The 13,277-nt window shown below is 36.4% G+C and overlaps 1 long non-coding RNA gene across 1 annotated transcript; it reads right to left on the bottom strand.

The window, feature by feature from the left end:
• Window positions 1-1,028: 1,028 nt before the first annotated feature.
• On the bottom strand, window positions 1,029-12,846 carry LOC110340117. The gene is made up of 3 exons (XR_002381901.2): window positions 12,657-12,846; window positions 2,469-2,538; window positions 1,029-1,077 (listed from the first exon to the last, which is right to left on the bottom strand). It is a non-coding gene; the product is annotated as an uncharacterized LOC110340117 (long non-coding RNA).
• Window positions 12,847-13,277: the final 431 nt, after the last annotated feature.

Below are 13,277 nucleotides of genomic sequence, written 5' to 3'. Positions count from 1 at the left end.
AAACATAATACACAAGATAAAACAGAAGCATAGTCTTGAACAATGTTCCAAGACAAAAATCCTCCAAGAGCACATTCCCACTATATATTCACTCCAGTTCCCAGCTGGGCCCCAGCTATTGTGATCACAGTTCCTAATTCTCAAGAAATTGCTTTCTTCATCTTCCTTGACTTATCTTCAATACTTGTTTATTTCTTCTCTGACTCTCTCTCTCTCTCTCTCTCTCTCTCTCCCTCTCCCTCTCTCTCTCTCTCTCTCTCTCTCTCTCTCTCTCTCTCTCTCTCTCTCTCTGTCTCTCTGTCTCTCTCCCTCTTTCTGTGTGTGGGTCAGGATCGTACTATGAATCCCATGCTAATCTCAAACTTCTCAGCTTCCAGTGTGTTTCAATTTCAAGAATGTTCCAATCTGACTCAGCTTTACCTCTAAGTTTCCACTCCATAATTCTCTGCTTGACAACTAGGAAATAACACCCTTTCCTATTATGCCATCGAATTGTCCAACAGAAAGCTTCTTTGAGTTGTAGATGTTCATTGCAGATAAAAACTTCAACATAAAGCCACTCAAAAATCTTAATGGTCACAGAATTTTGTGGAGTGAGTCGGGGCTCCTTATACAGCCTCCATCTGGTGTCATGTATTCAGTGTGCTTTACAGACATAATTTTTGTGCTGTTTTTATGTGTACATAGTTCTAGACAACACATACATATACACACACAGATGGGGGAGCGATCTTCTTGGGACAAGCCTAACATTTAGCATAAAAAATAGTTTATCCCAACTTATGTAATAAGATACTTTCCTATTTACTTTATAATTTACAAGGCTAGTAAGTTAACAAAAAGTAGTAAATTGTTCACATGTCACATATGTCAAATTTATTCCCTAAGATCAACTAAGAGGAATAGAGACAAAGGACACTTTGCTAACAATGACAGCCACCTGAGTTGAATGAAATAGTGCCTTAAGCTGCGGAGATTTTGTATTTTGCTGTGTGTGAAAAGTAAGTTGAATTTTTTTTCTCACCAACCAGTATCAGATAGGGGTAGTGGTCCAGTCATTCTGGCTTTCTGGTTTAACTGTGGAAACAAACAAATTAGAAATATAGAATGCCTCTTGGTGATCTATGAATGTTGAAAATGTTAGGTAAAGTCCAACTGATGAGAGGCAAGAGGATGAGGATGCCATGATCACAGCTGAAATCATTTTATTATGAAATAGCATGGCTTTGCTATCCCTGATCCATCAGTTTATAAAATGTAAATGGTCTATTTTGGCTCTTGGTCCTAGAAGTTTCAGTCCATGGTTGGGTGAAGCCTGTAGACAAAGACTACATCCTAGCAAGGAGCATGTGGTAGAGAAAGCTATTCACTTTACTGCGGGCAGGAAATGGAAAAAAAGCAGAAATAAGATGGCCCTGATCTCAAAGTCCCCTGCAAGCACCATTCCCTTAAGACTGGAAGGCACTTCGCCACCCTGTAACCTCTTAACATTTCCAATACCTATATAACTGTCCCTGCAACCAAGGCCCTTGAGGGACCCTCTGTCTAAACCAAACTACATATTTTACTACATTTTTATAATAAAGTATAACATAAAAGGAAAACATTTATTATCACAGGCTTTTTTTTGTTTCTTCATGAAAATATACCTGGTAGAAAAAATGTTATTTTCTTCCTGAATAAATTAAAGTATTAAGCATTTTATCATCCGGTTTATTGTTTAATTTATTTCCACATTCTCTATCAATGTATTTGGTTTTCATTATTGAAAGTCAAAATCTATCATTTTAATGTCTGTAGTGGGACAGATAAACATTATGAAAATAAGTTTACTTAATAACTTCATAGTCCAGGAGAATTGTATGCATAGACTCATGGCCAGTAAAATATACTGATATACTTTGTTTCAGGTACTTCTAAAAACAAATCAAGACTAGTGAAATAAAGTTATTCTTTTTTTTCTTAAACATTTTTCATGGCATAGGATCTTCTGTTGCTTGAATCAGTGAGGAAGGAAAAATAAATATATTGAAAACCACATATTTGTCTAAAACACAGATTTTTTCCTAACCACAAATATATAATAGGCAATTACCTATTCATATCATGATTTTAATATAATGATTTTGAAAATACGTGTTTTTCAAAGAAAGAATTTAGACCCACTTTTAGATATTAGAAATTTCTCTACACCTTCTCTCTTCCCTTAACTGCAGTGTCTACTCAGACCCCTCCAAAATTAACATAGTGAAGATACTTTAGCTCATTGACAACTGTTTGTATTACTAATATGTTCACAACCATACTTTACTAGTTTCTCCCCTGCTTACCCTACATTTTTTTTTGCAGCTTCCACCTTCATCCCAGAGGAAAACATTGAACTTTCAATTAAATATTCGATGTGTCAAAATCCAGTGTAAATCTTGGGGCTTTGTGCTCTTTGTGAGTATTTCACAGTTGATACCTACCAATTTGGAGGATGTCTCTTCTACTCCATACATCATCAGTCTTCATTGATCTGTTCTTAGCCAAAATTTTCTAGGAGAGAATTCATTAATTCTAAGAATTTAATTAATATATATGGTAATAATTCACAACTTCAAATTTTCTCTTGAGCTTTATACCTATATTCCATAATCCTTCATGGATTCCCACTTACATACTCGTCAGATGATTCATGTTCAATGACTCTACAAGGTAATTGATCATCCCCCATTACACTTGCTTGCTTCATAGTCTATGTTCCCTAACTTGGTATAGTTATAAATGTTTCCAAAGTTAGAAACCAAGGAAGCTCATTGTTTCTCCTCCTTTGCCAACTGGCCACTCATTGTGAAAATGTTTCTCCATAAAGACATTCCTTAGTCTCCCATCTTGCTCTCATTTGGGCTTTTCTCCCCTCAAGTCACCAAACATGCTAGCTTGTTAAGTCTTCATTATTTCTGCCTTTATATCCCTTGACAACACCAAATGTACCAAGTTAATTTAATTTTTGACAGGACAAATTACATTTTACAAAAATAAAAGTCAGGGAGAAACTAGGCTTGTCTTTGTCTAATAAACTACTTTTATGGCTTCTAGCATCTACAGGCTAAACTTCCTTCAAGATAACGCCATTAATGATTTTCCCTCTCCACTAAGATAAGGGTCTTCTTATGCCCCCTGAAATTTTACTTTCTATGTATGAATAGATGAAACTATTATGTACAATTTTCAAATGTTATCCTAAACCTTAATATTACCCACATGAATTGGGCCTCATGAAAGGATGAAGAATATTTTAATATTAAACTAACTTCTATCTATAATGGTTTCTAATCAGTAATATTTACTCATGAGCAAACATTAAAATAATGTGTAAAGATATTTAAGCTTTCTCATTGTTGTGACCAAAATACATGAGAGAACAAATTTATAACAAAATGTTTTTATTTACACTTGAAAATGATTCAGTCCATGGTTGCTTGTCCCAGTGGATTTGGGTAGAACATCATTTATGGTGGACAAAGAAGCAGAGATTTCAGTCCATCATGGCTGGGAACATCATGAAAGACAGAGCGGTTTACACCATGGTAGACTGGAAACAGGGAAGTGAAACATGAAGGAGCATAGGCAAGATATATGTAGCCCAAGGATGCGTTCTACTGAGTCATTCCCCTTAACGAGGTACTACCTTCCACAGTTCAGCACCCTCTCAAGAATCTATTCAGATTTTGAGTTCTTTAATGAATTATATTATATCATCCCTAAGCATCTAATTGACTCTTTAAAAAATCCATAATAGCACACACAGAGACCTGTTTTGCTATCTAGGCTCCTCTCAATCTAATTAACAGTCAAAATTAGCCATAAAAAGATGCATAAGTTACATATTAGTCTTATGGAAATATAGACATGAAGAAAAACTATGGAGATATTAGGAAAAGATTCACAAATGATTTGGAACTAAAGTGAAAGCTGGAGGAATATGAAATATTTGGAAGGTAGAAAACAGTAAGAAGGGAAGTTGTACCAAGCACGCACACACACACACACACACACACACACACACACACACACACACAATTGTTGTTTTGGGGATGATGAGATCACCTAACAGTAAAGCAGAAAGTATGCTGACAGGTAACAGAAATAACACCTGTCAAGGAAACGTCACAATAAAACAGAGAATGTTATACTACATAGGTAGTTACTAAAATTATTAAAGAGAATAATGCCATGAATTCAATGAAAAGCTTTCAAAATAGGACATTCAGTTAGCTGATAGATTTGAAGCTCCATAAATAGGTGAAAGGCATGAATAGACAAATAAACAATGGAACCTTGAGTGCAGTCCTTGAGGTTGCATGAGTAAGCAATCTCTCTTATAAAGCCTCTAGACAGAGTGTAAAAAGTTTCATGACCTCTAGGGATCATAATATGTAAGAGAGAAAAAAAATAAAAGAATAAGGAAATGCATACAAAACAACAGTTGTACAAGTTCTCGCAATGCTATAGTCATCCAATTATGTCACATAACACAGTAGGTTACTGATTGTTTCTTCTACAATTCCTCCTTTGGTCTTATTATTATCTAAAATAAATCTATAATCAGGTTGTTGGTGAAAGTCATCTAAATGGAATCTTAATGGAAGTGGCCAGAGGACCACCCTAGTCCAGATAACAATGCATCTGCCATAATAGCTGGGCCTTTCTCCTCTCCACATTCTACAAGTCTCTTCTTTGTCTTGTGACTTCTTGCCATCTCTACAGATGATCTCTCAAGTAGTGCAATGAGGCTTTTTATAACAATTCATTTGCCTAGGGTTCCAAAAAAGACAGACGCCAATGCTTCCAGACTTTCTTAAGATTTCTACTGGAACCTGGCTTGTTACTTCTACTTCATGGGCACAAGCACCTTACTTCTATCATTCTCCAGGTTGTTCTCTTGTTCCTTGCTCTGTTTGCTTATCCAAGCAGGCACAAAACTACCTGTAGGTTTTGTTGATGGCCTTTCCCTTCCTGAAAGATTAACTTAATCTCCCCTACCTTGTAATTCATCAAAGAAATCAGAGAAATAGCAGGATTATATATGGGTGCCCAGCTTTGAAGTCTATATTTATCACACTATCTTGTAAGAAAATGTCAGTAAATATTAGTACTTCCTAAAAAACATTTACAAAATGAATTACTGTCCCATTTGACAGATGACAAAAATGGAAGCTGAGAAATGTTAAATAGTTTAGCTAAAGTTACACATGTAACAAGTAGTGACATAAGGCTTGCTGAACTTCAGAGAGTTAATTTATAAACTTACCCGTATTATTTTATAAAAAAATGATAACAATGTTATACAGATAATGTAAAAATGAGAACATGAGCATGTGATGCACTTCCATATTTAATTTAAAGCAGGAATAGCAGCGCAAGGGACAGCATGCTATAAAGCTGCTCTCCCTGTGAAATGAAAAAGTCCCTTCAAAGACACCATTTTCAGCTGAGCCTTTGGGCACCAAACTTAGTTTTCACTTTACAAATGATAGTCACAGACCATGAACACCTTTTTAAATGCTATTTTTCAAGGCTGAGAGCAAACGCTCCAATTATAAAAGAATTGATCTTGTTAAACTTATTCTTAAATTTTTTATTTCCCTCCTCAGCTAATTCAATTTCCCCCTCCAATGCATGAATCATGGAGACATAATGCGAACATCCAGTCACAATAGAAGAGGATGTTGCATTATTCCGATGTACTTGACAGACTTCAGACACAGTTCGGGCAGAGCCAAATGAAGCCTGCTTAGCTGCGTATCTACAGCAACCATCACCATTGTTATTTTCTTGTCTTTGAAGAACGTGGTGAAATATATCTCATAATAAAAGAGAACATATGTCTCCTTTGGTTATTTTATCCAAGCTGAGTACAAGTTTAAATACATATGGGAAGCCACCATTTATCTGTGCTTCCCATGGGCCAGGAAGTATTTTAGAAAGCTTCTCTTCATATCAAGTAAATTTATGACAGTCCACCCCAAAATGTGGACTGTTTTATTTTAGAAAAGTAAATTGAGAGAAAGCAGGGCTCAGGGAAGTTCGTTGACTTGCCCAAGTTGATACAGCCAATCAGAAGTAGCAACTTAAGAATCTGAATGCAGAACCATCCAACTTCAAATTCCATGCATGGTAGCTACATGTTAAGCTTTAATTCCCATGGTCATTTGGAACCACAACCAAGAAATCAAATATTCCCAGGCAGAAAACTGACCTAATAATATGTTAAAGAAGACATTGTAACAAGAACCAGAAAGGTGAGGATCTTGATGCTGTTGAGAGAGGAGTTGGGAACAAGAGTCATTTGTTCTCCATTCCCAGTGAAGGAAATCAAAATCAGAACAAAGCAGACCACAGAGACCCTCTCTTTTTTACCAGGATTTCACTTATGAGATATTTTGGAATTGCCTTCTCCCTTGCCCACTGCCATTTTAACCCTGAAACTTCTGACTACACATTTGCCAAGGCAGGGGTTTACTATGGTAACCTTCAGGCATACACAAAGAACACAGTCAAAACAAATAGCTCTCTTTAAATTCCATTATGGGGAGTAAAATTCTATGTGGTGTATTAATGGGCCTCCCACAGCTAAATCCTGGCATACTACTTTGAAAAATGTCCCCTGTGGGTATCGCTTAAACCAACAAAAGTGAGGGAATTTGAGAGTTAAGAGAAAACCCAATCTCGTTCTACTGGGAATAAATAGAAGACAGAAAGTAGGAATAAAGGAGTGAGAAATCAGGGAAACAAATTAAATTTGCTCTGTTTTCATCCTTTTTAATGCTATTTTAATGTGAAAGGCCTAAAGAGAATGCTAGCTATTATTTTTCTTACATTCAATTTCCTTAGTTTTGAATTTAATAAATCTTTAATGAAAGTAGGAACACTGCCTTTGGCTTAAGAAATACAAAGAAGAAAAAATAAAAAATTATGTATTTTCTCCACAATCATTAGACAATATTCATACAAGATCAGGGCATTGCATACAGCAGTGTGTGTGTGTGTGTGTGTGTGTGTGTGTGTGTGTGCACATACATACACAGACTTGTACTCACTCATGCACAAGTGTGTGTTGTGTCAGTGTGCATGCATGTTCATGTGTGTGGTGTGTGTATGTGGTGTATGTGTGTGGTGTTCACATGTGTGTGAGTGTGCATGTGCAGGGGGGTGTATGTGTACATGCTATGATGTGTATATGTGGGAGTGAGCTCGCCTAGCATGCATTGCTTACCTGTTTAATACTTGAACTACTCGTTTTCTAAGGCTAATTCAGGAATAATCTACTCTGTAATGCTGACTAACAAATTAATTGTCATAGCTAATAGATCTCTGGAGATGTTGTAGCTTGAATAGGTCTCAAGGATAGGAGTGATGTGTGGTTATAAACTATCATGAAACTTTTTACAGCTTTCAGTATTTCTTCACTATATTAAACCTACTACATATGTGGTAACCATATCCCTCTCAAAGCACATCAGTTCTTGTCCTCAAGTGTCTTTCCCCAAAGGATAGGTGGGGATTTCGTTGCTCTCATCCTACAGGGAAGATCAACAGAACCCCAAACTACAGTGTTTATGACTTACTTCCCTTTATCTCCTTTTTCCTAACATATTCTTATCAATTTTGTTTCTAAATAGAATTAGAATCCTGTGAAAAAACTTGAAAGAGTACCACACTAGAACCAAGTCTTACCTGTTTTAGACTGTTTTGTGTTACTTTAGCAAAATACCACAAAATGGGTAGTTTTTGAGCAATAAAAGTTCCCTTGGTTCTGAATCTGGAAGTTAGAAATTGCATTACCATGCCACTCACTAGACTATGATAAAAGTCTTCATTTTACTTCATTGTCTGTGGGGAGGCAAAATGGTAAGAGATTGAACAAATGATAAAACTCACTTCTACCACAAACCCATTCCTGGACTAACATACTATTTCTTACAACAATATTAACCCATTTTTGAATCAGCTCCCTCATTACCTAAACATCCCTGATTTGACCCTACCTCCCAACACTGCTACTTAAGCTGCCATGTAAACATTGAGTTACATTCAAACCAATGCCAGGTCCAACCCAATTATATCTGGAAGACCTATTGATATTGACACTGAACACACACTTACATACAAGTGCTCTGTATTATATGGCCAATACCAAACAAACACTGACTTTTCAAAGATTGTTTGTGAATCATTTTCTATGAATGAATCAAATTAACTCTAACCATTTCTGAGAAAAAGCATTCTGAGAAAACAGAGTTGAGCCCCACATTAGTTCCAAATGGTCTCATAAATTTCCCTTCTAGAAAGATGATGGCCTTGGTGTAAAAACATCCATGCAAATTCTGTACCAACAAAGACTGCAAAATTGGTATGCTAAGAGCAAGTGCCTATTGACTAATTCACTATAAACAATTTGTTAATAATTACAAAAATTTCAGAAATAAAGGCTATTTCCATTGTCCTGTGCAATGTTTCTGTAACAAATGAATGTGCATTAAGCTCATAACTCAGTGAAAACTACTGAAATTGCACAGCAGGGTTTTTAGGCCCTGCTCCTAATGCATGCATGAGTGATTTTGACCAATTTAATAAGTTAGAAATTTTGCAATTTTCCCCAAATTATTCATCATGTAGGTAGGTAGAGGGAGGGATAGATAGATAGATGGATGGATGGATGGATGGATGGATGGATGGATGGATGGATGGATGGATGGATGGACTGACAACTTAAGATTTCACTTGGACTCATTGTTCTAGGGTATGGTCCTTCACGACATGCAAGACCTGGTGGCAGAAGCTGGTGACAGCTGGTCATCTTGCATCTGCATTCAGGAAGCAGAAAACAATTATTATTCATGCTCATGTAGAATCCTCCTTTTTATGCCTTTTAGGACCCAAGCAGGGCCCTCCGTTAGGGTGAATATTCCCACCTTAATTAACCTAGTCAAGATAATCTCTCACAAGTATATTCAGAAGCTAGCCTAATCTAAATCAATCGCAGGTGGACATAGAGGATTGTCTCAGATGATTCCAGATTCTGTCAAGTTAACAACAAATATTGATTATCACAGTATCTTCTGGCAGACAAGTCATTTAACTTTAATAACACATATATTCTTTGCTACCTCTTGATGACTTGACTCAGTCAACATAATGTCATCAATATAGGGGCCCAGTGTAACATTTTATTTAATACACAGGTGATTAAGAGCACTTCAAACTAAGTTTTGACACAAATATACCCTTAAAATAGTAAAGTATACTGATGGTCTTCTCGGCTGAAAGCAAATTGGCTTCTGGTGGTCCCTACAGGCTGGTATCAAGGAAAAGGTATCTGCTGGATCAGTACCTGCATACTGTATACCAGGAAATGTATTAATCTGTTCAAGTAAAAAAACAACATTTGACAGGACAGCTGCAACTGGAGTCACTTCTTGATTAAGTTTACTACAGGCAACCATCATTTTCCAGGATCCATCTGTCCCCTTCATAGACAACATAGTACAATGAAAACAAGATCTAATGGGAGTGAACTACCAGCTATGGACATGTCTAATCCTTGATATTGGTACAGGTGAGCATCTATGCTTAAGAGACTTAAGCCTCAAGTACTCTTACACAAGATCTTTCCAAAGTTCTTACTCAACTTTAAAATAAAGCTACTAGGTCATTCTAAATATATAATTTCAAATACAGAAGTGTATTATATGTCACTGCTAAGGCTGCTTTACTCTGGTGATAACATGTCTAAAGTCAGCTGGCATTGTAGTAATTGTAGACATCTCTGGAACCAGCTAGGAGGAAGCTGACCAGGATATCGTTCTAAACTGTTAAACATGGGCCATAAATCATCCCTCCCTTTATCCACGTCTCTTTGAAATCTATCTACAGTGCCTCCCATCAGGAAGTTGAGGTTGTTTGTCCATCTTTTGAACTGGACTGGTTTTATGACTTGCTTTCATCAGAAGAACTATTGCAGACAGGAAGTCCTAACCATCTACCTGAAGGAGACATATTATGTCTTCCCTGGTTCCTGGAATCGAGCTCCCTTATAAAGAAGTCAGGATAAGAAATGTCACAGTGAATGTGCTATTTGATAGAGAAAAAAAGCCATATTGAAGGTATGTCTCAGTATGACAATAAATGCTCCTGATAATGACAAGGAGACCACCTTTGTTCTTTGAGCCTCAGTCAAACCATACCAGATGACCACACAAAATAGAGGTAAGTCATTGGCATCAACATAAAGCTTCAAATATCCAACCAAACAACTGTAGGCAATAAAAAGTTTGCTGTTGGAAGCCACTATGTTGTAGCAAATTTTACACAGTAGGAAAATGGCATGAGCTTGAGTTTGGTAGAATATATTGATGTGGTTGTCAGTCACTTTAATATATGATGCCATTGGTTTCTCTTCTCTTGCAGGCCTAGAATCCAGGAATATTTCAGCTTCCCATTATACTGCCTTTTTTGGCCCTATGACACCAATGTTTAAAGCCAGAGATCGCATAGTAAGAGAAATGTGTCCTGTGATATCTGGCATCCAAAGGAATAAAAATAATGCCAAAATGTACAACACAAGAGTAAGTACAAAGAAAAATCTTCCAAAGATTAGTTCTATAAAATTCTAAGCAAAATATTAGATTGTTGTATTATATAGTCAGCAGAGTGTTTTGAAAATATGGTATATAAACTACAAGCTCAACATGCATTTGTTTTCTTCTTAAAGCCTTTTCCTTGCCATAGAGCTTCCCATGGTACCAGAAAATACTATCCAATCCACCAAGGGAGAGAGGCAATTAATACTGCTACCCAACAGTAACACCTATGAACCACAACAATAACCAGCATAGCAGGATACACTAAATGTGCAACAAGTGGCACTCACATGTTGGGTCGAAATGAACAGCTATATAATTGGAGTTAATGCCTACTAAACAGAAGGGAAATCATTATGTAAACCTAGCAAACTTTTCAAGTCTAGTGAGATTATGGACTTTAGAAAATAATCTACTACCAATACTTTGCTAAACCAGCACAATCCCAACCCATTAATATATTTTAAATTCCATCTTGTACACACAAATAAGTATAACAATCATCCCCTATCAAAGAAGATTCTCTTTACAGCAAATGGACCATCATAGAAAACACAACTGGACACAACACAGAGATCAATGGATTATGGGGAATCCAGACCCAGTGGTTACATCTACATCATACTTCCTGCATCTATGACTCAGATGTAAGAGACAGAATACCACGAATTCTGCTATTAAACAGTCTCTCATATAATGGCTGCATGAATTAGACAAGAACAGTGGTAATATGAATAGACATGTTAATGCAAGAGGAAGAAGCTTCATGGGAGCCCTACCCCTAGACACAGAACTATAAGAAACTAGTACCTACTGCGAGAGGGTGAATTAGAATCTCCCAAGGGTGAGCCCCTTTAGTAGTTATCCAATACAGCATGGTCAGCCCTAAAACTATATATACACAAACAACAAAAATAGACATCTCAGGTTCTGCTTATATATTTGTGCATATATGAATACATATGAGGCAATAATAATCAAAGAAGAATAGTCTATTAATTTGAGAGTGATGGAAAGTGGGAGGGGTTAAGGGAAAAAGACCTGGGAAGGGCTGGAGAGAGGATAGGGAAAGGGGAAAGTGTTGTAATACTACTTTAATTAAGCACAAACACACACACACACACACACACACACACACACACAGACAATCATAAAACTATAAGCAATGCAATGTATCAGAAATTCTGTTCTCAGGAGGCACACAAATTTGTATTAGAAATACCAAAAATGCAATTTTTAGAAGGCTCATATTATAATGTAGGAATTTTCTCTATATTAGCACAGTTTCTAAATACACCCATAACATTTTGAATTTTGTAAACTTAGAAATAATGACTCTGAATCTCAAATAAACGTTCTAAGGCATCAGTAATTTGAATTCCTTATAGGATATTTAATAGAATGCTATGCTATAGACAAGTGATCAAAGTATTTAATGAAAAATGTAAACAACAAACCTTTCTGATTTTTCCGCATTTTAGTAATTTCCATTTTTTAATTTGTAAGTAATTATAATTTCTTAATGCAGAAGGGTAGCGATAGCTAAGGTGTTGCCTGACTTTGAATTTCCAACTCTTTATTAGTTTTCTGAAAGAACCTTAAATTTTGTGTTTCAACACAAAAGTTGAGCTATTATTTTGGTGATACATTAATATGATTCAAATGAATTTAAAACTGAATCTTAAAGTGATTTGAAAACCATAATATGGTGCCTATTTGTACTCCGCAGGGCACTGAGTATACCCTAGTACAACATGTGTAATGCAGTTGAGCCATACAGTTTTCCAAACACTTTCAGGGTAAAGTGTTCATCTCAGCTGTTAAAACTAACATAGGTACCAAAATTGCCACACAATGAGAAAGGGAAAGCAAATGATTTTCAGAGTTGAGAAAAGCTTGGGACACAGCAGGCAATCAATATTGCAGGAGGGTCAACAAACAATAGCCAAAGAGTTCCTGCTCAGCACTTTCTTCAACGACTAGAAGAGCTATTGCAGTCACACAGCCCTGCTGTGACATGGCACTTACCTGAAGGGCAATCAATGGTTGGAGGCATGGACTCTGTGGTCTCATTGCTCTCTGTTGCTAGCAATAACAGTTTCCCCATGGCCTGTCCATGATGACATTGTTCCCCTCCACCTCTAATTATTTCTGATGAGTCTCTCACGAATTTGAAAACAAAACAAAATAATGATGAACCAGCCAAAAATTGAGATTTATTTTCTTGGTTTCCTGATAATTTCTCCTTGAGCTGAAATGCATAAAGAAAAATCATGCACACAGAAATGTAGAAAAGCAAACTAAAGACTAGCATATCAATATGCAAATGTACCTCAAACTCACAGCAATGCGTTTCCCCCATTACTCACATCTATAAATGTCACACACAGTATAGCAGTTGGGTAAGTTCCAGGATTCTATCAGGGAAACAATGTGTCCATGGCTTATCAAAAGCAAATTCCTCTGTTTAAGGGGCCTTTTTTTCACTTGGTTGTACTTGACATAATTTTAATACCTAGCCCCATTTCCATTGTTCAACTCCTGCTGAAACAGATATCCTTGGCTTTTTTAGTTTCATTATCCCTCACTTTTATATCTAGTTCAAATTATAGAAATCTCCTGGGCTCATGTTTGATGTATAAAATTATC

The sequence above is a fragment of the Mesocricetus auratus genome, unplaced genomic scaffold, assembly GCF_017639785.1.
Source record: "Mesocricetus auratus isolate SY011 unplaced genomic scaffold, BCM_Maur_2.0 Super-Scaffold_100018, whole genome shotgun sequence".
Taxonomy (NCBI): domain Eukaryota; kingdom Metazoa; phylum Chordata; class Mammalia; order Rodentia; family Cricetidae; genus Mesocricetus; species Mesocricetus auratus.
This window is presented reverse-complemented; position numbering and strand designations above follow the sequence as displayed.